This window comes from Pan troglodytes, chromosome 3, assembly GCF_028858775.2.
Source record: "Pan troglodytes isolate AG18354 chromosome 3, NHGRI_mPanTro3-v2.0_pri, whole genome shotgun sequence".
In the NCBI taxonomy this organism is placed as follows: Eukaryota; Metazoa; Chordata; class Mammalia; order Primates; family Hominidae; genus Pan; species Pan troglodytes.
The window spans coordinates 23,294,387-23,320,639 of NC_072401.2; the positions used below are offsets into that span (position 1 = coordinate 23,294,387).

Genomic DNA, 26,253 nt, shown 5'->3' on the forward strand with positions numbered 1-26,253 from the left:
ATGGGAGTGACAACTTCCAAGCTCCTTCAGTGCTGGAGTGGACACCCAGAGATCACATTATTTATATCATTAGAGTTGAAGGTGTCCGGCTGCTCAATCAGTACGTATTGATTAAACTAAACTATGCAATACTTTATAGAGATGCAATACTGCAGACAAGACAGTTCTCCAAATAAGTTCATGAACTGGTTGGGGAACTAGGATAGAGACTAAAATGATAGCAAACAATGCTGGGCGAATTTTTAGAGAATCAGAGTTGTACAGCTATGTGTCACGTAACAACGTTTAGGTCAATGACAAACCACATACACGATGCTGGTCCCATAAAATTATAATAGAGCTGAAAAATCTCTATCACCTTGTGACATCGTAGCCATCATGAAATCTTAGCACAATGCGTTGTGCTAAGATGTGTTTGTGGTGATGCTGGTGTAAACAAACCTACTGTGGTACCAGTTGCATAAAAGTCTAGGATATATGAGTGTGTGTGATACACAGTATTTGATAATGATCATATATTGATACTGTTTTATGTGTTTACTATACTTTTAATCATTCTTTTAAAGTGTTCTCATTCTACTAATGAAAAAAAGTTAACTGTATAATAGCCTCAGGCGGATTCTGCAGGAGGTCTTCCAGAAGAAGCGGTTGTTATCATAGGAGAAGACAGCTCCATGCCTGTTAGGGCCCCTGAAAACCTTCCAGTGGGACAAGGTGTGGAGGTGGAAGACTGATATTGATGATCCTGACCCTGTGTAGACCTAGGACAATGAATGTGTTTATGTCATAATTTTTAACAAAAAAGTTTAAAAAGTAAAGTAAAATAAAAATAGAATAAAGCTTAAAGAAAAAGGATATAAAAATATTTTTGCACATCTGTAAAATGTGTTTGTGTTTTAAGCTATGTTATTACAAAAGAGTCAAAAATTAAGGAAATTAAAAGTTTATAAAGTAACATTATTTTAAGCTAAGATTAATTTATTATTGAAGAAAGAAAATTTCTTTTTATAAATTTAGTATAACCTAAGTATACAGTGTTTGTAAAGTCTTCGTGTACAGTAACGTCCTAGGCCTTCACATTCACTCACTACTCACTCACTGGCTCACCCAGAGCAACTCCCAGTCTCAAAAGCTCTATTCATGGTAAGTGCCCTACCATTTTTTACCTTTTAAAAAAACTTTTTATACTGTATTTTTCCCATATCTTTTCAGTGCTTAGATATGTTTAGCTACACAAAACTTGGTCTTGTGCTACAGTTGCCTACAGTGTTCAGTACAGTCACATGCTGTACAAGTTTGTAGTCTAGGAGCAATTGGCTCCCCCACATAGCCTAGGTGTGTAGTAGGCTACACCACCTAAATCTGCGTAAGTGCACTCTACGATGTTTGCACAATGATGACATTGCCTAACAATGCATTTCTCAGAATGTATCCCTGCCATTAAGGGATGCATGACTGTGTATAAGCAGAGGAGAGTGAGGTGGGTGGGGATGGCTTTCATGTGCAAGGGAAAATAATACAATTAAAAAATAACCTGAGTGATAATACAAATAATATAGGTAAAAATATGGAAGTAGAAAGCATAAAGCCTGTGGGCTGTTGGGGGCAGTGCTCAGGCCAGCTCACCTCAGGGAAGAGAGCAGGCAGGCTGGGACTTGAATGTGGAGAGTCTCTAATGTTCTCCAAAGAACCTTCGGTTTTTCTCTCAGAGTAAGGTTGAAGGTTTCTGAGCAGGATGGTGATGATTTATAGGTAGCACTTTGAGGAATAGTAAAGAAAGTGGGATATAGGAACCAGATTGAAAGCTTATAGTAGAGTATACTTGATGTGTTAAGAGTCCTATGTGGAGTGGGAAGTACATACATGGAAAGTTAATTTATAATTGTAATTAATGTATCTAAAGTACATGGGAACTGAAATGCAAGATGATTTTTTGTATTAGATCCTGGAACAGAAGAAAGAACATTAGTGGAAAAACTGGGAAATCCAAATAAAGCCTGCAGTTTGATTAATGCTGCTTTATCAGTGTTAACTCGTTAGTTTTGATAAATATACGACAGTTACCATTAGGGAATGCTTGGTGCAGAATATATAGAAGTCTGTGTACTCTCTTGAAACTCTTCTGTAAGTACAAAATTATTTCAAAATGAAAAATTAAAAATGTATATGGAAGAGTTAATAATATATTTATGTAATACATTAGATATAGGATATATATTATAACCTCTCTCTCTCTCTTTCTATACACACACACACACACACACACACACACACACACAGACAAAGAGAACAGATGGAAAGAAATAACCACTATGAATATCTAAATTTTTTCTAGGTTGTGGTGTTATAGCTAATTTTTCTCTCTTCCTTATAATTTATTCCAATGTTTTCCATTCTTAGCTTCTGTTTTCTTTTATTATTAGAAAAATGCATTTAAAGATAAAGACACATTTCAGCAGTCAAGATAATTGATTGGATATTTGGATAATGGAAATGGGTAGGTCAGTAATGGCTCTGAATACGAACAATGGTCCAATTGATAGACATTGGCCAATATATACAATACTCCATCTAGGTGTGCATTTAAGACAACAGATATTTTTTCCATTTTAATAATTTTTAAAATGATATGTAATAATTGTAATTTTTTAGTACATGTGATATTTTGATACCCATATACAATGTGCAATGACCAAATTCAGGCCACTGGGGTATCCATTACGTCAAACATTTATCTTCTCTTTGTAACATATTTTTAAAGTACTTGTTAAAGTTTCAAGATACTTAAAAATTAACTGCTTCCTCTAGTCTGTAATCACTAATTTATATCTCTGTCACACATAATTTTTTTAACCAACATCTCCCCAACCCCTTTCTACTCCCACCCCTAGTCCCTGGTAACCACCATTTTACTCTCTACTTCTATGAGACCCACTTGTCTAGATTCAACATATAAGTGAGATAACTTGGTATTTGTGTTTCTGTGCCCGAAATATTTCACTTAACATAATGTTTTCCAGGCTTATTCATGTTGTCCCAAATGACATAATTTTGTTCTTTTTAAAGGCTGAATAGTATTCCATTGTGTAGATTTGTATGTATATACATATATTAGTTTACATATCGTCCATCCATATATATATCTATATATATATAGATACATATATCCATATCCATACCCATACATACATATGTGTCTGTGTCTCCCACATTTTCTTTATGTGTTCATCTGTTGATAGACACTTAGGTTGATTCCATATCTTGACTATTGTGAATAATGCTATAAGGAACATGAGAGTGCATATTTTCCTTTGAGCTTCTGATTTCATTTCCTTTGGATATATGTCCAGTAGTGGGATTGCTGGATCATATAGCAGTTCTATTTTTAATTTTTTTAATGTACTTTAAGTTCTGGGGTACATGTGCAGAACGTGCAGGTTTGTTACATAGGTATACACGTGCCATGGTGGTTTGCTGCACCCGTCAATCCATCATCTACATTAGGTATTTCTCCTAACGCTATCCCTCCCCTAGACCCCCACCCACTGACAGGCCCCGGTGTGTGATGTTCCCCTCCCTGTGTCCATGTGTTCTCATTGTTCAACTCCCACTTATGAGTGAGAACATGTGGTGTTTGGTTTTCTGTTCTTGTGTTAGTTTGCTGAGAATGATGGTTTCCAGCATCATCCGTGTTCCTGCAAAGGACATGAACTCATCCTTTCTTATGGCTGCATAGTATTCCATGGTGTATATGTGCCACACTTTCTTCATCCAGTCTATCATTGATAGGCATTTGGGTTGGTTTCAAGTCTTTGCTATTGTGAACAGTGCCACAATAAACATACATGTGCATGTGTCTTTATAGTAGAATGATTTATAATCCTTTGGGTATATACCCAGTAATGAGATTGCTGGATCAAATGGTATTTTTAGTTCCAGATCCTTGAGGAATCACCACACTGTCTTCCACAATGGTTGAACTAATTTACACTTTCACCAACAGTGTAAAAGCATTCCTATTTCTCCACATCTTCTCCAGCATCTGTTGCTTCCTGACTTTTTAATGATCGCCATTCTAAATAGCATGATATGGTATCTCATTGTGGTTTTGGTTTGCATTTCTCTGATAACCAGTGATAATGAGCTTTTTTTTCATATGTTTGTTATTTTTGAGAAACCCCCAAGCCATTTTCCAGAATAGCTAGACTAACTTACCTTCCCAACAATGGTGTGCAACGGTTTCCTTCCCTTCACATCCTCACCAGCGCTTATGTTTTGTCTTTTTGATAATAACCATTCTCACAGATGTAATATGATACACACATACTGTTTTCAATGTTTTGGTGGTTTTGAGATACTTTGTCCTTCCAAATGGTGAACAACTTGAAGTCGTATTCACATTTATATTTCCAGTATCTATCACAATATTTGGCATATCTAAGTAATTTATAAATGCATATTAAGTCATTGATGGAATAGGTATTAAGTAGTCAAGTTCTTATTTGCAATGAAAACTTAAGACGTGGATTGACTCGCTTAATCCTCACAAAAACTTTGTAACAAATTCTACGATTATTTTCCCGATTTTATAGATGAGTAAATTGAGGCAGAGCAGAGATCAGTAACTTGTGTAAACCATGGAGTTGGGAAGTGGTGAAGCCAATATTGAGACCCATACACCCTGACTGTAGACATTAATATGCTGCTTTGTATTCTTTCCCCACAAGGTTGTAGCAGAACCAGGCCTGGTACCAGGGCTTGACTCCCGGTTATTTTCAATGGGCTGCCCTGACACAGCCACACCACAATCTTTCGTCATAAGATGGTCTATGTCTCTAAAACTTCAGCCAATTTTCCATACCTCACAGCTAGTCATTTCACAGAGTAGTGGAGGTATAGTTTCTTTTTATCTAAGATTATGATTGTCCAAGTCAAAAATTATTTTATTCGTTTCTACATTCACCCGGGCCATTTTGTTTTTGAATCCTGGCTTCTAATAAGCTTATTACTCTTCCCAGCAATGACATTGACCAAACTAGAATTATTCCCATGATTAAAGTTTTGCATTTCCAGTCACCAGTTGAACAGATGTGATGGTTAAGCATGAGAATAGTGTCACATAGCTCAGTGTGTGATTATGGCTCCACATTTTATGGAACTTGTGACATGAAGCTACTTACTCATATCTTTGCTTTTTATTTTCACCATTTGTAAAGTGAAAGTTAAGGAAAAATACTTTATAAAACTTCAGTGAGAATTAAATGAGATGATATATGTAAAATAACTTAGAACATTGTCCACTAAGTGCTCATTATAATGCTTATGGAGTGGTAGCTATTATTATTATTTCCCATTAATTTTATTGTAAAGACTCTAATATTATGGAAATAATTACAGACAATCAACTCTTGCTACATGCCCACCTTACTTTCTTATTCATTGCATTTATACCAGGGCAATTGATTCCAATGAAGGGCATTCACTGGTAACTCCATGAAAGCATCTTATTCTTCTTGCGGTGTGGGCTTATTCTTCCCTGGACTAGAGTTTCTCAATTCCACTGCTACTTTCCCAGATCTGTTATGCCCAGAAGATGGAGGGCTGCCTTCCAGAAGAGTGGCCACCTCCCAAAGCTACTGCCTATCAAGTGATGATTTAAGAGGTGCCCTGAATGAAGTATAATTCTGTAGTGGGCTCCATGTGCCTTTTGTGGGTTCAAGTTCCATGTCGTGCAAAAGTGAAAACATTTAGCATTTGTATAGCAATGAAGATGACTCTGGAGAAATCACACTGTGTTTTCCTTTTCCTGCAAATGTCTTTCTCTCTTTTTACCTCCCTGTAACTGCAATACACAGTTCTCGTTACCTAAATAAACTGAGATATGGTCTGGCTCTATGTCCCCACCCAAATCTAATCTTTAATTGTAATCTTAGTTGTAATACCCATGTGTTGGGGGAGGGACCTTGTGGGAGGTGACTAGATCATTGGGGCAGTACCCCATACTGTCTTCTTGATAGTTTTTCATGAGATCTGATGGTTTTATAACGGGTTTTTCCCCCTTCTCTTTGCACTTCTCTCTCCTGCTGCCACGTGAAGTAGGACGTGTTTGCTTCCCCTTCCACTATGATTGTAAGTTTCCTGAGGCCTCCCAGCCATGCTGAACTGTGAGTCAATTAAACCTCTTTCTTTATAAATGACCCAGTCTTGGGTATTTCTTCAGAGCAGTGTGGAGAATGGACTAATACAGACCGTGAATGGATTTGTGTGCAAAAGGGAGCTAGTGAAAAGTTTGGCTGAGAATGAACATTTTTTTCCCCTCCGTGTTTCATTTTTTTTACAATAGAATGCATCCCTGAAAACCTTCCAGATTCTCTACCTTCTGATCATACTGTCTATTATAATTCTGCCTGATGGCAAACTTCTCCTTATTGACTCTAAATTACATTTAATCTTGTTAGGATCACTTCTTATTGAAAGGCATGTGTTGTGATGGCATTGACGGGAATCCAGAAGCTGTGATGCCCAGCCAGAGGAAAATAAACTCTTGGAGCTTTCTAATGCTTGTCATTTTCATGCTGGGTCCAGCTGTGTAGCCTCTTGAAGGATGTAGAGGATTGGGGTGCTCAGTGCAGATAATAGTGGGCTCCCAGGTAGTGTGGAGAGCTCTCCGCCACAAGAAAATAATCTTTTGAGCCCAGTGGACTGAGAACGAAAGGCCATTTTGAGCTTAGACAGTATAATTCTATTAGTGAAAAGCCCTTGCAGAAGGAAATTGCCTGTGTTAAAATCTGTGCACAAATTAAAATAACAGGGCTAAGGGGGAAAATATCTCTATAAAAGGCTTTATGACTCCAGTGGATAATAATATCCTTGTCACATTAGGATCTGGGGACCTAGAGATATAAGAAGGTCTTTTTCATTGTTATTGTTGTTTTCACAGCATATGAGCCTTCTTTTCTCCACTTCAGCCTGTGGAATAAATTTATTCTTGGTTGCTTATTTTATGAATTTGGATGCTATGTCAAAGCATTGTATTGTTTTTTATCAAGAAAGTAGAAAATAAGGTCTGCATCATTGTCATTTATTGGCACCTGATAAGATTGATATCATCTAAAAGCTCCATTTTGGCTAAATGTATCAAATGTGTAAGTTCCCTGTAATTTGTGTGGGATTTTGTAGGCACAAGTTAATATAGCTCTTTTGATATAGCATGTACAAAGTATTTAAATACATATCTCAGTTTAGAATAGATTCATTAGAAATGGCAGAATAGGGGAAAAAAGCTGTCAGCACAACTGATGTTCATTTTCTAGGGTGACAGAATTCAGAAGTCCCAAGGACTGTAACAGTTGGATAGCTAATGCTGCATATCGCAGCCCTATCCACAAAGCAGGCCCTACTCATTCATTGGATGGCAGCTGCAAGTTTAAGACTTAGGCTACATTTTCCTAATTCCATGAAAAAGGCAACATGAGCAATGAGCTGTCATGTATTTGAAAATTATGCCATGTAAGTAAATAAAGACATAGTTCATAATTCCACGAAAGGTTGATGGTAGCATTTATTCCAGAATTAGGCAATAATGAAACAGATGATTCTTTGAGGTCTAGCAATGAACCAGGGAGTTTAAGACCAACACATGTCTCTCCTAACCTATAGCAAAATTAAGATAGTAACCAACTGGTTTATTTTCTTCTGCCTTTCCTCGCTCCCTCCTTCTTTCCTTTTATCTCTCCTGTCTTTTTCTTCTCTCACCCTTCTCCATTACTTTATCTTTTTTCCTCATTCTGTTTCTCTCCATCCACTCACTCACCTGCTCACTTATTCTTTAATTAGACATTTATTTAAGAACCCATCTTGATTCAGGCATTGTCCTGGCACTGAGAATACATTGTGGCTAAGACTGAAATAGTTTTGGTCCTCATGAAACTTACAATTTATGTGAAAATATTGCTGGATTGTCAATTAGGAAGACCAAGCCTGTGCTTATGGTAATAGCAAAAAAGGAGCCATCCTTCTCTCATCTGTTAAAACTTAAGTTTGAAGATGTTAGCAAGAGGGTCCACTAGAAGCTCCTAGTAGCGCTCTCCCTGCTCCCCTTCCCTCACTGCCAGAAAAACACGACAAACAAAAAACTACATTTTGACCAAAATAACTAAAGGAGAGCATCGCAGAACAGCAAGGAGGCAGCAGAAGTCCTGTAGACCGCAGAAACCCAGGATGGCTGCATGGAGAAGAAGAGGAATCACCATGCCTCTCCCACTTCATTCCCCTAATTAAGGTCAGCTCAGAACCAGAAGGAACTTCTCCCTGTGGAGGAAACGTAAAAAAGAGGACCCCAGCAGCCTTGCTACTGGAGAATCCTACAGTCCTGAGAGACTTGGAGACCATCTGAGAGAGCCCTCTTGAGTCAACATGCTGAGCTACCCCCAGACAAGGAGCTGAGGCTGTGCCTCACATGCTTGTGGCCCATGTTGTTGCTACTCTGTACCATCTTGCAACAGAAGTCACTGGTACAGTGTGTCCTGCCTGAGGATGAGTACCCATTGCATCCCTCCATCCACCCCTGAGATTCAGTCACTGCCTCACAACACCCACCCAAACACGTCATTTCCATGGAGAGCTACTGCTATACCCTCCCTATGCCCTAGAGCTGCTTCATTTTCCCATCCCAGTCACTAGTGCACCCCCCTACTAGGGTCGAGCTGAAGTGGTACCCTGCTCACAGGGATCCAGAGCCTCAAACTACTGGAACAGCCATGCCCCTGGTGCCACAGCCAAAGTAACACCCTGTTCCCCTACCCCTTCAGGGCTCTGATATTCTGGCACCCTGAAGCAGTTGCATCTCTTTAACACCACAGCTTACATGATGCCCCACCCCCGGGGATCCAGAGGCTCTGCTGACCCACGTGGCTGCACGTTGTGTGGTCAAACAGATGCAGTGCCTCATATCCCAGGAAATCAGAGACTTGGGTGAGCTGTGCTACCCTGGCCTACAGGCCAAACAGCCATGTTCCTTGTCTATCTGGAACTAAACTAGTACCCTGCAGTCCAAGCTACTGAAGCACCTGCCTTTTGGGATTTGAGTCATTGCTGCACTGCTTTCTGCTCCTTGGGGTCCAAGCAACAGCAGGATCATGCTATTTCTGGTTCCTCGCTGCTGTTGCAGCTGGCCTCACTGAACTCAGACAACTTCTGCATCCCATCAACCCAGAGTCCAGAGTCACCACTACCTGGTACATCATTCCCTGGAGCCTGAGGTGCTACTGTGTCCTGTTGGTTTTGGGTCCTGAATTGCAGTTGTGCTCTACTCCCTGCAGCTTGAGCCTCTGGAACACCTTTACAGCCAGGAGTCATACCAGTAATGTGTTCTGACCCCAGAGTTATATCCACAGCTGCATTCTAGCCTGCCTGGGTCTGAGCTGCTGCAGTGTGCCTTAGAGCAACATACCCTATCTTAGTGGCTGAATTACACGCATTTATGCCTTGGAAAGTAAAACTATGCTTCAAGTCCCAGGTATAACAATAGTTTCACAAGACCCTGAGCCCAGGAAGCTGGCCCTGCAGCTGCTCTGAGCACCTGTGTCCTGGATCCTGGTACTGATGTAGCTTCCTATGAGCTGTGTCAGACTCAATACAAAGAGATCATCAGCTAATATGCCTCACTGTGAGGAAACAAAAACAAAAGGATCCCTAAAGCCTTTACCCTAATAATCTATGTAGCTACTGTCACTGCCACAAGCTCCTACAGCCTAGATCACTGACACTCCCACAGTCATGACTAATGTTGATCCCAACTGCAGAAGCTGTATAGAGACCACACCACTATGCCCACATAGAACCAGAGCCACTGCACCCTGCGTGATCAGCACCCCTCATCTTCAGGGGAGTCTTCCTCTGTGAAAGCCACTCTGTAAAGTTTGAAAGAGGTGACCACACCACCGGATGTACAGACATTAATACAAGGACACAAGAAAAATAAAAATGTAAGGAAACATAACACCACCAAAAGAATAAAATAATTCTCTAGTAACTGACCTCAAAAAATGGAACTTTATGAATTCCCTGAAGAGAAATTCAAAATAATAATCTTGAGGAAACTCAGTGAGACACAAGAGTACAAATGGAGAATTCAGTAAAGTTAGAAAAACAATTCGTGATCTGACTGGAATTCAACAGAGAAATGAATATCATATAAAAGAAACAAAATCTTAGAGCTGAATAATTCAATTAACTAAATAAAAAGAGAACTTCAACAGACTAGATTAAGCAGATGAAATGATCTGTGAACTTGAAGACAGGTCTTTTAAAATGATTCAGTTAGAAGATAAAAAAGAAAAAAGGAATGAAAAAGAATGAAGATACCCTACAGTACTTTGAAACACCATTGATCAAACAAATTTTGCATTATTATAATTTTATGAGGAGAAGAGACAGAGAAAGCCACAGATAGTTTATTTAGTAAAATAATTATTGAAAACTTCTTAGGTTTAGGGACAGATATGAAGACCTAGACACATGAAGTTCGTAAGTCTCCAAATAGATTCAACCCAAAGAGATCCTCTCTGAGGTGCATTTTAATCAAACTGTCCAAAGGTGAAGGCAAAGAGAATTTTTTAAAAAGTTAAAGTATCAAGTTACATATAAGGGGATCTCCATTACACTGTCAGCAGATTTTTCAGTAGAAACCTTGCAGGCCACTAGAGAATGTGATAATATATTCAAAATGCTGAAAGGAGAAAACTGCTAACCAAGAATATTATATCCAGTAAAGCTGTACTTCAGAAATTAAGGTGAAATAAAGTAAAAAGCAATTTCGTAACAAACAACAGAATGGCATAGTAAGTCTTTATCTATCAATAATAGCCTTGAATGTAAATGCATTAAATTATTTAATCAAAAGACATAGAGTAGCTAAATGAACAAAACAAAAGATCTAATTATATGCTGCCTATAAGAGATCCAGTTAACCTGTAAGGGCACACACAGACTTAAAGTGAAGGGATGGAAGAAGATATTCTGTGCAAATGGTAACCAAAAAAGAGTAGGAATGACTATGATTATATCTGACAAGATAGACTTTAAGTCAAAAACTTTCACAAGAGACAAAGAAGGTCATTATTTGATGATAAAATGGTCAAGTCATGAAGGGAGAATAACTATTGTAAATATGTATGCACTCAACATTAGGGTACCAAAATACATCAAGAAATACTAATGGAATGAAGGGAGAAATAGATAGCAATACAATAATAACAGGAGACTTCAATACTCCACTGTCAACAATGAATAGATCAACTAGAGAGGACATTAATAAGAAAACACAGAATTTAAATTTCACTTTTGAACAAATGGACCTAACAGATATGTAAAAAATATTTTCATTCAATAGCAGTAGAATGAACATTTTTCTCCTGTGTACATGGAACATTCTTCAGAATAGACTACATGCTAGTCCACAAAACAAGTCTTAACAAATTTAAGAAAATTGAAACCATACCTAGCATTGCTTCAGACCACAGTGTTATGGAAACCAATAACAGGAGGAATCTTGAAAAGTTTACAAATATGTGAAAATTATACAACATGCATTTAAACAATCAATGGGTTAAAAAATCAAAAGGGAAATTAAAAAATAACTTGAGACAAATGGCAATGAATAAAAACTTACAGAATGCAGCAAAAGGAGTTCTAAGAGGACAGTTTATTGCAATTAATGCCTACATTAGAAAATAATGAAAATTCCTAATAAATAGTCTAACACTGTGCCTCAAGAAAATATACAAAAAAAAAACTAAACCAAAAATTAGCAGAAGGGAGGAAATAATAAACATTAGAACAGAAACAAATCAAATAATGGAAAAACCATAGACAGAATTAATAAAACGGAGTTGTCTATTTAAAATAAATAAACAAAATTGACAAACCTTCAGCTATCCTAAGAAAAAAAGAGTGAAGACCCAAATAAATAAAGTGAAAAAGAAAATGTTACAACAGATGTTTGAGAAATAAGGAGATTATAAGGGACTAGTATAAATAAGTATATGCTAATGAATTGGCTAACCAAGAGAGAATGGATAAATTCCTAGAAAAATACAACCTACCAAGATTGAATCAGGAATAAACAGAAAGCCTGAAGAGACCAGTAACAAATAAAAGAGAGTAAAGAAGTAGTAAAATATCTCCCCAAAATGAAAAGCTCAGGATCAGATGGGTTCTCAGCTGAATTCTATCAAATATTCAAATAATTAGCATCAATACTCAAACTCTTGCAAAAAATAGAACTAGAGAAAAGACTTCTAAACACATTTACAAGGCCAGTATCACCTTGATGCCTGTATTAGTCCATTCTTGCATGGCTATAAAGAAATACCTGAGACTGGGTAATTTATAAACCAAAGAGGTGATATTGGCTCATGGTTCAGTAGACTGTACAGGAAGCATGGTGCTGGCATCTGCTCAACTTCTGGTTAAGCCTTAGGGAACTTTCAATCCTGGCAGAAGGCAAAGAGGAAACAGGCATGTCACATGGCAAAAGCAGGAACAAGACAGACAGAGTGGAGGGGAGGTGCCACAACTTTTAAATGACCAGATCTTGTGAGAACTCACTATCATGAAGACAACATCAAGCCCTAAGGGATCCACTCCCATAATCCAAACACCTCCCAATAGAGCCCACCTCCAGCACTGGGGATTACAATTCAACATGAGATTTGGGTGGGGACAAATATCCAAACTATAAAAATGCTTAAGACAGACAAATATATCATAAGAAAAGAAAACTATAGGCCAATTTCTTTAATGAACATTGATGCGAAAATTCTCAATAAAGTATTAGCAAACTGAATCTAACAACACATTAAAAAGATTATACATCATGACCAAATGAGATTCATCCCTGGCATTCAAAGCTGGTTTAATATACATGAATAAATCAATGTGATGCATCACATTAATAGAATTTTAAAAATCACTTATCATTCCAATCGATGCAGAAAAAGCATTAGACAAAGCCCATCATCCATTCTTGATAAAAATTCTCAATAGTTTAGGTATAGAAGAAAAGTTGCTCAACATAAGAAAGGCCATTTATGAAAAAATCCACAGCAAGTATTAAAATAAATGGAGAGAAATTGAAAACTTTTCCACTAAGATCTGACACAAGGGAAGTATACCCACTCTCACTATTTCTATTCAACATAGTACTGGAAGTAGACAGTTGACTTTTGAACAATGTGGAGATTATGGGCACTGATTCCCATACAGTCGAAAATCCATGTATAACTTTTGACTTCCCACATACTTAACTAATAATAGCTCACTGTTGACTGGAAGCTTCACAGATAATATAAATAGTTGATTAACATATATTTTATATGTTATATGTATTACATCCATAAGCTAGAGAAAAGAATATGTTATTGAGAAAATCATAAGGAAGAGAAAGTATACTTACTACATAGTACTTGAAATATATCACCAGAAAAGTCTTCATTCTTGTCAACTTCCATAGAGTAAGCTGAGGAGGAGGAGAAAGAGGAGAGGTTGATCTTGTTGTCTCAGGGGTGGCAGAAGCAGGAAACCCACATGTAAGTGGACCTGTGCAGTTCAAACCTGTGTTGTTTAGGTGTCAACTATACTCACTAAAGCAATCAGACAAGAAAAAGAAATAAAAGGCATCCCAATTGGAAAGGAGAAGTGAAATTACCTCTATTTGCAGATGACATGATTCTACATGCAAAAACTCTAAATATTCCACAAAAAAATTTAGAACTAATAAATAAATTCTGTAAATAGTAGGACATACAATAATCAGTAGCATTTTAATACAAAAATACCTAACTGAAAAAGAAATCAAAAAAGTAATCTCATTTATGATAGTATCAAAAAAAACACCTGGGAATAAATTTAACCAAAGAGGTGAAAGATCTGTGCATTGAGCACAATAAATGGATGAAAAAAAATTAAAGAAGAAACATACATGGAAAAATATTCATGGCTTATGGATCAGAAGAATTGTTATTTTTAAAATGTTTATACACCAAAAGCAATATACAGATTCAATACAATCCCTATCAAAATCCAAATAGCATTCTTCACAAAAATATAAAAAACAATCCTAAATTTATATGGCAGCATAAAACACCATAAATAGCCAACATAATTTTGAGAAAGAAAAACAAAGTAGGAGTCATCACAGTTCTTGATTTAAAATTACATTGCAAAGCTATAGTAATTAAAACAGAATGATAGTGGCATAAAAACAGACACATAGACTGATGGAACAGAATGGAGAACCCAAAAATAAATGTGTTAATTCATTTTTGACAAAGGTACCAAATGGACACAATGGGGAAAGGATAGTCTCTTCAATGGATGGTGTTGGGAAAACTGGATTTTCACAGGGAAGAGAATGAAATTGTACGTTTACCTTATACCATACACAAAAATTAAATAAAAAATGAATACAATACCTACATATAAGAACAAAAACTATAAAACTCCTGCTCCTGGACATTGGCCCTGGCAATGATATTTTGGATGTCATTACAAAAAGCTCAGGCCACAAAAGCAAAAATAAATAATTGGGACTATATTAAACCAAAAAGCTTCTTCACAGCAAAAGAAACAATTAATGAAATAAAACATTAGCCTATGAATTGAAAAAATATATTTTCAAACCCTGTATCTGATAAGGGTTAACATCCAAAATTTATCAAAAACTCATACAACCCAACCCAATAGTCAAGAAACAAATAACTTGGATACAAAATGGATAAAAGACCTGAATAGACTTTTCTACCAAGAAGACTTGCGAATGACCAACATATATAAAAAGATGCTGTGCATTGTATCATCAGGGAAATGCAAGTCAAAAAACACTATGAAATACAACCTCACACTCTTTAGAATGGCTACATGCAAAAGGTCAAAAGACAATAAATGTTGGTGAGAGTGTGGAGAAAGGGGAACTCTTACATTCTCTCTGTGGGACTGTAGACTGTTACAGACATTATGGAAAATAATATGGACTAAAGAAATTAAAAATAGAACTACCATATGATCCAGTAATCCCTCTTCTGGGAATATACCCAAAGCAAATGAAATCACCCCTTCATAAAAATATCTACAATCTCATATTGATTGTAGCATCATTCATAATAGCCAAGATACAGAAAAAAACCTAAGTGTCTGCCAATAGACAAATGGATAAAGAAACTGTAGTACATATATGCCTAATGGAATATTATTCAAGCTTTAAAAATAAAATCTTACTATTTGCCACAACATGGATAAGCCTGGAGGGCATTTTGCTGCGTGAAATAACCCAGACCCAGAAATAAAAATATTGCATGATCTCAAATTTATATGTGAAATTAAAAAAAAAATTAGTTACTAGGAGTGGGGGCATGAGGGGAAGGGAAGAAATGGAGAGATGTAGATCAGAGGATATAAAGTAGCAGACATGTAGTATGAACAAGTCTATAAATCTAATATGCAGCACACGGACCACAGATAATAAAATTGTATTGCATATGGGATTCACACTAAATGAGTAGGTTTTAGCTACTCTTTGTCATAAAATTTTTAAAATGGGTAACTATGTGAGACGATGGATATGTTAATTTGCTTCACTATAGTAACCTTTTTACTATCTATATGTAGCCCATAACACAATGTGATATATCTTAATTATATACACTAAAATTTATTTAAAACATTAAAATGAAGTTTAGTATACGATATTTGGAGTAAAGCAGAGAAGCACTCACGATAGGTAAAATTGAAACCTTATTGGATTTCTTGAACTTATTTTAAAGTTTTGATTTTAAAAAAATTTCAAAATCCATCTGGTGTTGGAAGAGACACACCATTATCTTGTCAGAGCTTAGGGCCTCTGAAGTCTTAATAGAGAACATGTGGGGAACAAGTAATTAGACAGTGACATTGAACGACTAATTAGAAGTGTGATGAGTACTGTAAAGGAGAAATACAGAGTGCTAAGGAACAAATGACAAGGGGACCCTAACATTCCTTTTCTTTTCTGTATGAAGTCTAAGACATATACATTTTCAAATGTAATGCAAGAAAGCTCTTGAAAGAGTTGGTGTTCAGAAGCCTGATATGCGCGAGGGGTTGGGGGTGGGAATCGCCCCATCTGGCTGCCCATGAACTGAACAAAAAATTGAAAGCCTTGAAACAGGACTTGGATAGGGTAAAGATATGTTACTCTAACAAAATTTAATAGTTGGACAATCTTGATTTTTAGAAGGGAAAATTATTTCCTTTACCTTCCATTGGTAGGAATATAGGGAAGAGAAGCTGCCAGCAATGGCCACTTCACATTGTATGGATAAGCTTGAAACATTTTACATCTCGCGACTTTCAGGTTTTTGGAGCCTTGATTATTGGAACTATTTCTATGATAGCTTCATGGTACCAAAGCAGGAAGATTTTAGATTGTCTCTAGAATGTTTGATATAAAATTGTATGTCAATCACAGTATGATCTAAGCTACTACATTTAGCATATGCAGTGGTCTTCAGTTTCAGTGGGCATCAGTGTCACCTGGAGGGCTTGTTAACCTATGGGTCACTGGGCCCCACCCTGGAGTTTTTGATTCATAGGGTCTGGTGTGGGGCCAGAGGATTTGCATTTCTAATAAGTTCCCAGGTGCTGCTGCTTCTGCCCATTTGAGTATGCCAATGAGTCAACTAACCTTAATGATGGGAGGTTAAAGAGGATTGCCCTAAAAAATCAGAAGACCTGAGTAGAGCTTTAAGCTCCACCATATAAATGTCTTGACAATCTTCATCTTAATCTTGTCATTAAATGTCTTCCTTCAACCGTAGGATGCATGTTTTACAATAGCATTGTCATAGAGCTAGAGAGTGTATATATTATACAATATATGCAAAAGTGTTTTGTAAACTGAAAAAAAACCCTGAGATTTAAAACTTTTTCTTAGCTCTCATCATAATCATATATGTTTGGATAGCATCTCTGATGAACAATTTTCAAAAATTGGGGGTGTCCTGGAGGGCTGCAAGAGCAAATCTCTGGCCTCCAACAGGTATGGTGGGAGGAAGAATGCAGTGACTGTTGATACGCTACTAATTGGACATTCCTGAAAAATTTACTTGTGACCAATTGTGTGGTGCTTCTGGAAGCTCCTGTCATTGTTGCCTTTGGAAATATGTCAGTTATTTTAGAAATCAGAGCTCTCTGATCCAATTTTGGGTGAATGGATGAAGCCTCCTGGCCAAGTATAATTAACATCCCTCAAGAGTGATAGGGTATCAAGAAAGAATGGTATTGTTTAAGTATTAAATGACATAAAAACAAAAACAAGAACAAAAACAAATAACAAGCTATTACGGCTTTGTGAAGCAACTCACTTTTATTGATGAGCTTTAAAAATCCCAGCTGCCATTCTTATTCTCTGGCATATTTACCTATTGTACAGTTACTTTTATCCAAATGTATTAGGATTTTGAAAAAAAATTAAACTGTAAACCAAAAACCTTTCTATTATTATCAGCTAAAATCAAGGTCCCATATTTTATTGACTGTCAACTATCTAATGTGCTTTATCTCTAGTCTCAGCTGGGCCCTCCCTGACCTGAGCTGTTCCAGGAGAAATGGGCAACTCTGAACGCTGGTGAAAATTGGAACATCAATGTGTCCTCGAAGCAAATCTGTGAAGTGTCCTAGGAGAACTGCAAAATTGAGAATCCTTTCCGTGAGGTATCCTGAAATCCTTTATTTGGCCATTAAACTGTTCATAAAACTTATTTCAAGTGGCGACAGAAAATCATTGAGAAAGATTCCTTCTGTCCAGCAATGACAAAGAAAACATCCCTGCATATTGGTTGTCCCGGTCATGGTTGTTCTGAGCCCTGGGTGAATGCCAAATGACTGGCCAGGTAGCCCTCAAGGTTTGACTTGAAATATGGTTTTCCCTTAAGCTTTGGGGGTACATGCTTTCTTGTGTTTTCATAATTATAGCTGGAAGATTTCCCATAGGAGTCTGAATTGTTGTTCAATAGCATTTCTAGGGGTGAATAACAGATAAGGGAAGAAAACATATTTAAAAGAGTAAAGGACTGAAGGATTAACAGGAGATCCTTGAGAACAGTCCCTAGATCTTAGAAGAGTGGCCCATCAGCAGCTGTAAGATTCAAGTCTAAATCAATAGCTGGGACTCTAGAGTCAGACAGACGGGGCTGAATTCTTTGTTCCGTCACTCTCTAGTTCTCTGACCTTGAGTAAATAACCTTCCAGAGCCTCAGTTTCCTCCTTCACAAAATTAGCTTAAAATATTTCCTTCCTCACATATGTATGGTGAAGATTAATGGGATAATATCTGTTAGTTTCAACTAGATTATTTGTTCCTTTACAGAAGAGAACAGGCCAGGCACAGTGGCTCATGCCTGTAATCCCAGCACTTTGGAAGGCCGAGGCAGGTGGATCACCTGAGGTCGGGAGTTTGAGACCAGCCTGACCAACATGGAGAAACCCTGTCTCTACTAAAAATACAAAATTAGCCAGGCGTAGTGGTGCATGCCTGTAATCCTAACTACTTGGGAGGCTGAGGCAGGAGAATAGCTTGAACCCAGGAAGCGGAGGTTGTGGTGAGCTGAGATCGCACCATTGCACTCCAACCTGGGCAACAAGAGTCAAACTCCATCTCAAAAAAAAAAAAAAAAAAAAAAAAGAGAACAAGGTCTCTGTCCATTTATTAATACATACTGTTTGGAGAAGCTACAATGTGCTGGAGACTGGGGCTATCTGCCTCTAGCTGCCTACTCCATCCCAGTATGAATAGCTCAATGGTCAACATGCAGTTGGAACTTACATATACTTGATTAATTAATTAAATAAACACTTCTTGTTTAGCGTCTTTAAAATAAAATGGTACAGTGTGTGTCAACTCCTTTATTCATGTCTCATCCTCCCCTAAAATATGTGCAACCTTTAATTTGGACACCCTATTATTTAAAAAATAAAATGGTGAAATTTCTTCACAGGTCTTCCATGTCTTAGTATTTCCTGGGGACACACTTGATTAAAACTTGACATGAGCAAAGTTTTTATTTTATACAGGATGAAATATATGCAAAGGACCATGGCTTTGTCACGATCATAGTTTATATTCTTGAAGTTTGGATCTAATTTTTGATTTAGGCACTTTGCTCTCAATGAAATATTATGTATTATAATGTAGTAGTTAATAAGATCTGATACAGTGACTTTAAATTGAATTTCATTAAAAAATAAGAGCATAAAATGTCTTCTTAATAGTCTTAATTAGGGAAAATGGAAAACCATAGTATTTCTATATTAATGCACTAACTAAGGTAATTGGGATAATATAAAATATATAGAAAAATAGGAAGTCTGGAAGCCAAAGGAAAAATAACCCACTATTTTCCAGTTCTTGGTATTTTTGTTTCTGGACTGAGGAGGCTCACCAGATGTCAGGCATAACATCTTTAAGCAATTATTCTCTTTCATGTGTATAAGTCAGTATTGTCTTGTTTTGTGGCGACTGTAGCCCTTGTTTTGTAGTGACTGCTTCCCTGGGAAAGGCATTGTTCTGAATCTTACTGCTTCATAACAACTGCCACTTGTCCTCCTGATTAGGGCATTGTATGAAAACAGTGCATTCATTGCCGCGTTCTCACTAATCTCTCTCCTTTCATCCAGTGCCTCCCAGTTTCTCAGAGAGCTCTGCCTTTGCATTTTTAATTGAATACTCCTAAAAGTTTATATTCATGTATTCTGCTTGCCAGAAATCTCTGTTCATACCTCGCTATGAAGGTCTTATCTTTCCCTTTTATATTTCAGTCTGGTCAGGGAGTGAAATTAAGCTTGATTCCCTAATTGGGAGCCACATGGGGCATCCACATGATGATAACTGTACCAGAACTCAATAGCTACCCAGCACTCTGAAACAGAAGGTCGCCATTTTGTAAAACCAGAGAAAATGCTACTGGGCATTTTGCAGAATTGTCAATCAGGACAGAATGGACACTAATTGCTTCTCCCACAGCTGTTAACATTTCTCTTCAGTAGCCAAGCAACCCTTAAGACAGAAAGAAACTCTCTAAGACATCTGAAAATTTTCTGCAGACCTAAGTATAGGCTTCCAAGGTGAACATCTGTGATGAGTCGTCTGTAGATTAATATAAATGAAGAGCTAACACTTCTGAACAAATAAAATATTTCAGACAAAGAGATCTGACTCTATTGGAAGGATATAGTAATCAGATAAATAAAATTATCCTATGTGTACAATTTTTGGGAGTGTTGATATTGTTATAATTTTATGTGTCTCTCTATTGTAGTGTTCTCCAAAGTAAATGTGGTCACATCTGGAGATGGACAACGCAATTTAGTGGGTATGAGAACAAGTTATTAAAACTTCTCTCTATATTCATTTTTATTTAATAATTAAGAAAAACTATAAGTAACTTATATAACTCAATAGCAGAAAAAATCTAATTAAAATATGGGGAAATGACGTAAATAGACTTTTTTAAATGAAGATACACAAATGCCCAGCAGGTGTATGAAAAAGTGCTCAACATCACTAATTATTAGTGAAATGCAAATTAAAACCACAATGAGATAACACCTTATACCTGTTAGAATGGCTATTATCAAAAAGACAAGAGACAACAAGTGTTGGTGAAGATGTGGAAAAAAGGAAACCCTTTGCACTGTTGGCAAGAATGCAAATTGGTAAAGCCATTATGCAAAAATGTATGGCAGTTCCTGAAAATATTAAAATTATGACTGCCATATGATTCATTAATCCCACTTCTGGGTATATATCCAAAGGAAACAAGACATTGTGACGTGGATGAATCTTGAGGACATTATGCTAAGTGAAGTGACATAGAGAAAGTCAAATACTTCACAATAAGTGATTATATATGTGGAATATAAGAAAGTGAAACTCACAGAAACAGAGTAGAATCGTGGTTTTCAGGGGATGGGGTTTGTGGGAAATGGGTACAAATTTAGTTACAAGACTGAAAAAGTCCTGGGGATCTAATGTACAGCATCAGTGACTATAGTCACAATACTGTATTGTATGCTTGAAATTTGCTAAAAGAGTACATCTGAAATGTTCTTAATGCACACACACACAATGGTAATTAAATTAAGTAATAGATGTGCTAATTTTATTGTGGTAATTTCATAATATATACATATATCAAATCATCACATTGTACACTTTAGATTTATGCAATTTTATTTTCCAATTGTACCTTTATAGAGCTGAACAAAATAATATTAAGAAAAGATGCAATCTTTACTAACATTTAGTTTGAATATTTAGCACATATTTAATTCATATATATATATATATATATATGTATAGAGAGAGAGAGAGAGAATGTATAAAGAGAGACAGGAAGAAGGAAGGAGAATGCATGCTCCAGAAATTTTTACTATTGGGAATATGTATTAGTTATCTACTGCTGTATAGCAATTACTGCCCAACCACCCCCCGACTCCAAATAACAGCTTACAACAGCAGTTATTATCTCACAGTTTCTGTAGGTCCAGACTCTGAGTGCAGTTTAGTTGGCTGCCTCCAGCTCAAGGTTTCTCATATAATCCTGGCCAGGGCTGTGGTCACACTGAAGGCTCAACTGGGGAAAAATCTGTTTCAAGCTCACCCACCTGGTTGTTGATGATAGGCCGAGAACCTCAGTTCTTCACTGGCTGTTGACTGGAGGTCTTCCTCCTTTCCTTGTCTTTTTATAGGGCTGCTCACAATATGGCAGCTGTCTTCCCTCAGAGTGGGTAATGGAGGAAAGAGAGAGAATGAATGAGAGAGAGAGAACATCCAACTCAGAAGCCAAAATCTTTTAATAACTTACTCTTAGAAGAGGCATACATCACTTTTGCCATATTCTATTCAACAGAATAGAATAGAAGCAATTTGAATAGAAATAGGATAGGATAGAATAGGATGGGATGGGATGGGAGGCGAGGGGAGGGGAGGGGAGGGGAGTGCCACTAAATCCAGCTCATGCTCAAGGGGAGTGGATTATACAAGGGTGTGAATAAAAGGATGCATTCATCTTTGTTTTTTGCTTTTGTTTTTTGTTTTGAGACAGGATCTCACTCTGTCACCCAGGTTGGCGTGCAGTGGTGTGATCTCAGCTCACTGCAACTTCCAAGTCCCGAATCCAAGTGATTCTCATGCCTCAGCCTCCTGAGTATCTGAGACCACAGGCACACACCACCACACCTGGCTAATTTTTGTATTTTTAGTAAAGACAGGGTTTTGCCATGTTGGCCAGGCTGGTCTCGAACTCCTGACCTAAAGTGATCCTCCCACCTCAGCTTCCCAAAGTGCTGGGATTACAGGTGTGAGCCACTGCAGCCAGCCTCATCTTTGTATTGATGAGTATCTTTGAGGCTGCTCACCACACAGCACATAATCAAAAAGTCTGGAGACCCCTTCCCTAGAGCATAAATGGGCCATCTCTTTTTTGAAAAGGTCCACATTATAAATATTTTAATCTTGATGGGCCACATGTGGTCTCTGTTGAATATTTTCATTAACAGCCTGTAAAAATATATAAAAATCATTCTTAGCTTGAAAGCCATACAAAAATAGACAACAGGCCAGATTTTATACGGAGACCATAGTTTGGCAATACCTGTTCTAGTGGACTGTGAGGCAGATTTTAGCTCAGAATTCAAAAGAGCTCTAATAATTAAGGCTATCAATGATAGAACCAGTTTGCCCCCAAAATAAGGTGATTGCCTTATCCATAGGATTATTTAAGCAGAATTAGTTAGTTCTCTCACATTGGATGAAGGATAGTTGGAATTGAGAGATAAAGCAAGAAGAAATGAACCAGTTGAACTCTTCCCAGAAAATGAGTTTCAAAAGATATGACTCAATAAAAGTACCTTCTGGATAAATAAAGTTGGAAATGTATTTACTATATTTCATTTTGAGAGAAACACAAACTATTGGCATATCAAAGTCTCTAAGAAGTAAGAAAACTTGTTTGATTTTGTTTTTTCCAAACTTATTTGACCAAGGAATCTCTCATTCCCTTTGGTTGTAGTAACACCCCTTACTTTTGTTCCATTGCACAAAGTTAGGAAACAACAGATTAACTGATATGTAAGATCTCTTCTGACTTTTAATGATTCTAGACATGTAAGATGGTATTTGGTTTCATTAACTAATAGTTAATATTTTCCTGTATAGCTATCTCCCTGCGATGTTTAGTTCATTGTAACAAACATTTACCAAGTACACGCATTAGGCTAGGCCCTCTTGCTAGGCATGGAAAGGTAAAGATAATATAGCTCATGTCCTCAAAAAGCATATTAATTTTTTCTAGGCTCTGAACTTTAGCACAGTGCTTCTCACACAGAAGGTTTTCAGGATAGGTCTGTTGAATGAATGAAGAACAAATAAAATGGAGCTGTTTGAACACTTTGAACCATTTGGGATTATGGACACAGAGGATAATTCCCTGTCTGTCTCTGTGTCTGTCTCACTTTCTTTCTCTCTTTCTCTCTCTCTCTCTCTCATGGGGAGAAAAAATTCCCCTCTGTGTTTATAATCCCAAATATATATGAGGAGAGAGACAGAGTGAATCAATGAATTCTGGATGAAAAGTAACAATGCAATCAGTTTTCCCAATGTGGCCATAAATCTAGATATATGTTCCTGAGCAATCAAACTAAGTTTATCACCATTATAAATGAAGAAGATTAAACTAGAATTGTGCTTCTGAAATTCAGATTTATATTAGAGTCTGCCACTTTAAAAATAACCCTTGCAGATTCAAGTTGACGTCTTTCCACTAGATGGTTTGATATGACTGTGGCTTTCATCTTTGTATAATAGAGTATTATCTGGTTACAACACATAATTCAATTAACATTATCCTTTAAATTTCTCCATCCTTTGTTGAAATGCTTAAATTTATTCCTCTTTTATCCTCGCCTCTCCTTTTTCAATCTTGGAGACTACTGTCATTAATCTATATCTTTTGAGGTTATCATTTCACTTTAGCTAGGAAGCATTTCATTCTTATCAGCATCCACAGTGCATCATCTGGGCTGTTCTTCTCTATATTGTGTATTGCCATCAATATTCCATCCTTATATATTTTTAATCTCCGCCAAGAATGTTGTATCATCTTCATTTCTGGTCAGATAAAATAAATGTTTCATTGGATATGTAAATGATCCTGTGAGCTAGATGAATTTAGGAGGTTTTGCTTTCAGTGTTGAAATAAGATCTTTATCCTTAAATCAGACAGTATGGAAACAAATGAAATGTTACATGCTGACATATTTTTAAATGCTATTTTTTTTAACCTCCCCGTGAAAAAAATGACATCTGCAAGTTAGGATTTGCTTTGGAAAATGAAGTCTTTTCATTTATTTACAAAAAAAAAAAAGGAGGATCAAGAGCACTTAGGGAAGGTTTAATTCTTTGTCTATCGCTCCAGCTGTCAAGTCATAATAGCATCGGCCTCTGCTTGCCTGGGCTGGAAGCAAATGATGCCCCACAAAGCAACCTGGGAAATAAAATCCAGAATATTTTAACTGGAAGGAACCTAAAATGATATCTGGCCCAGCTCTCTGTTTTTAGAGTTGAACATACTAGGACTTAAAGAGATTAAGTAAAATTAAAAGCTACATGGCTGTCAATACTTGCTAGAGCCTAGATTTCCTGACTCCCAGCTCAGTGTTCTTTCCAACTCATCACATTGTGGTGCCTCTTCTTGTTCAAGTTTTCCTGAATAGTTAAGTGAGAACTTTGTGAACAGATCACAGTTCTTAGTAACAGATGCCCATTAGGAACCCCGGTAGGAATATTAAAGCAAAGAAGACCTTAAAATAATGAAATAAATGTAATTTTGACCCAAAACTTGTAGGTAGGTCTGCTATAGTTAAGTCAGAGATACGAGCGTGTGAGATAGTGGTGACTAAGTCCTCCATGGTGTTGACATGAGTGGTGGTGTTAAGACAAAAAAGGTCCACAGAAAGGGAAAGCATGAATAAGAGGTAGGATGTTTAAAGGTTTTCAACCCTTGGATGCTCCTGTTCAGAAGTCTAATCTATATTTATTTTAATTGCCTTTTACAAAGATATTTAAGATGTTTTGGAATGTTTAAATAAGAAAAAAACAAGTTATTTGTATTTAGATGCATCTAAAGGGTACTGTCTGTTATTTTAAAATTCATTTTTAAAGATCTGAGAAAAAAAGCAGATCATGGAATGCAAAACAAAAGCCATGAAAATCAGCAATAAAAGGAAACAATAGAAATCATTCTGATATTGAGAAGCCAATGTCACAAAAAATTCAGATTATAACACATGCAATAACTTCCATTATGATTAGGCGTCCATGAAAATTAAATCTTCTGTTTATGATTTTGTATGTTTGATGATTGGAAGAATTCTTAACAGACTAACTTCTGGTTTCTGACATTTCAAACCCTGTTTATTTTCTAATGCCTACACACTTTCGGTTATGGGTGTCTCAGCTCATGTTGCCATGTGACCCTTGGACCTGTACCTTTTATGTCATAAAGTCAGATTAGTCAGTGCTTAAGGTGGCGGGAGTTCCTTAAAGCCATTTACGTATCTAGACAGCTATCAGTAATTTAACTATCAATAGAAGTGACTGTGAATAGAGATACTAAATCTATGCCCCTAACCTCAGACTAATTGTGTCCCCCAAAGACTTTTCAATTTATAAAGAAAAGCAGAGACCCAGGGCAGATAAGTTATGTGGCTTTGTTTATCAGCTAGTTAGCAGTAGGGCTAACACTAGAACCCAAATCTCCAGCTTCTATTTAGGTGGCTTTTTACCTTCCTTCATTCTTGGATTTTTCCTGGATATCTTTACTATACTTTCCTTTGGGCACTAAGAAGAGGCCTTAGAACTTTTCCCAGTTTTCCAAATGGGTGATTGGCCTGATGCCAGCGTTTCCTTAAAATTTTTTTTTTTTTTTTGAGATGGAGTTTCGTTCTTGTCTCCCAGGCTGGAGTGCAGTGGCGCCATCTTGGCTCAACCTCCGCCTCCCTCCACTTCCCAGGTTCAAGCGATTCTCCTGCCTCAGCCTCCCAAGTAGCTGGGATTACAGGCATGCGCCACCATGCCTGGCTAATTTTTTTGAATTTTTAGTACAGACGGGGTTTCACCATGTTGGCCAGGCTGGTCTCAAACTCCTGACCTCAGGTGAT

At 37.0% G+C, this 26,253-nt stretch overlaps 1 protein-coding gene across 4 annotated transcripts in view; it reads left to right on the plus strand.

The window, feature by feature from the left end:
• LOC461139 (cytosolic beta-glucosidase) overlaps positions 1-26,253 on the plus strand; it is a 1,143,797-nt gene that overhangs the window by 186,186 nt on the left and 931,358 nt on the right. For all 4 annotated transcript variants that reach the window (XR_008547754.2, XR_010156492.1, XR_010156491.1 and 1 more), the window contains exons 5-6: positions 17,602-17,748; positions 20,352-20,405. The gene's annotated coding sequence lies outside the window, so the exon portion shown is untranslated. The remainder of the gene's footprint in view (positions 1-17,601; positions 17,749-20,351; positions 20,406-26,253) is intronic.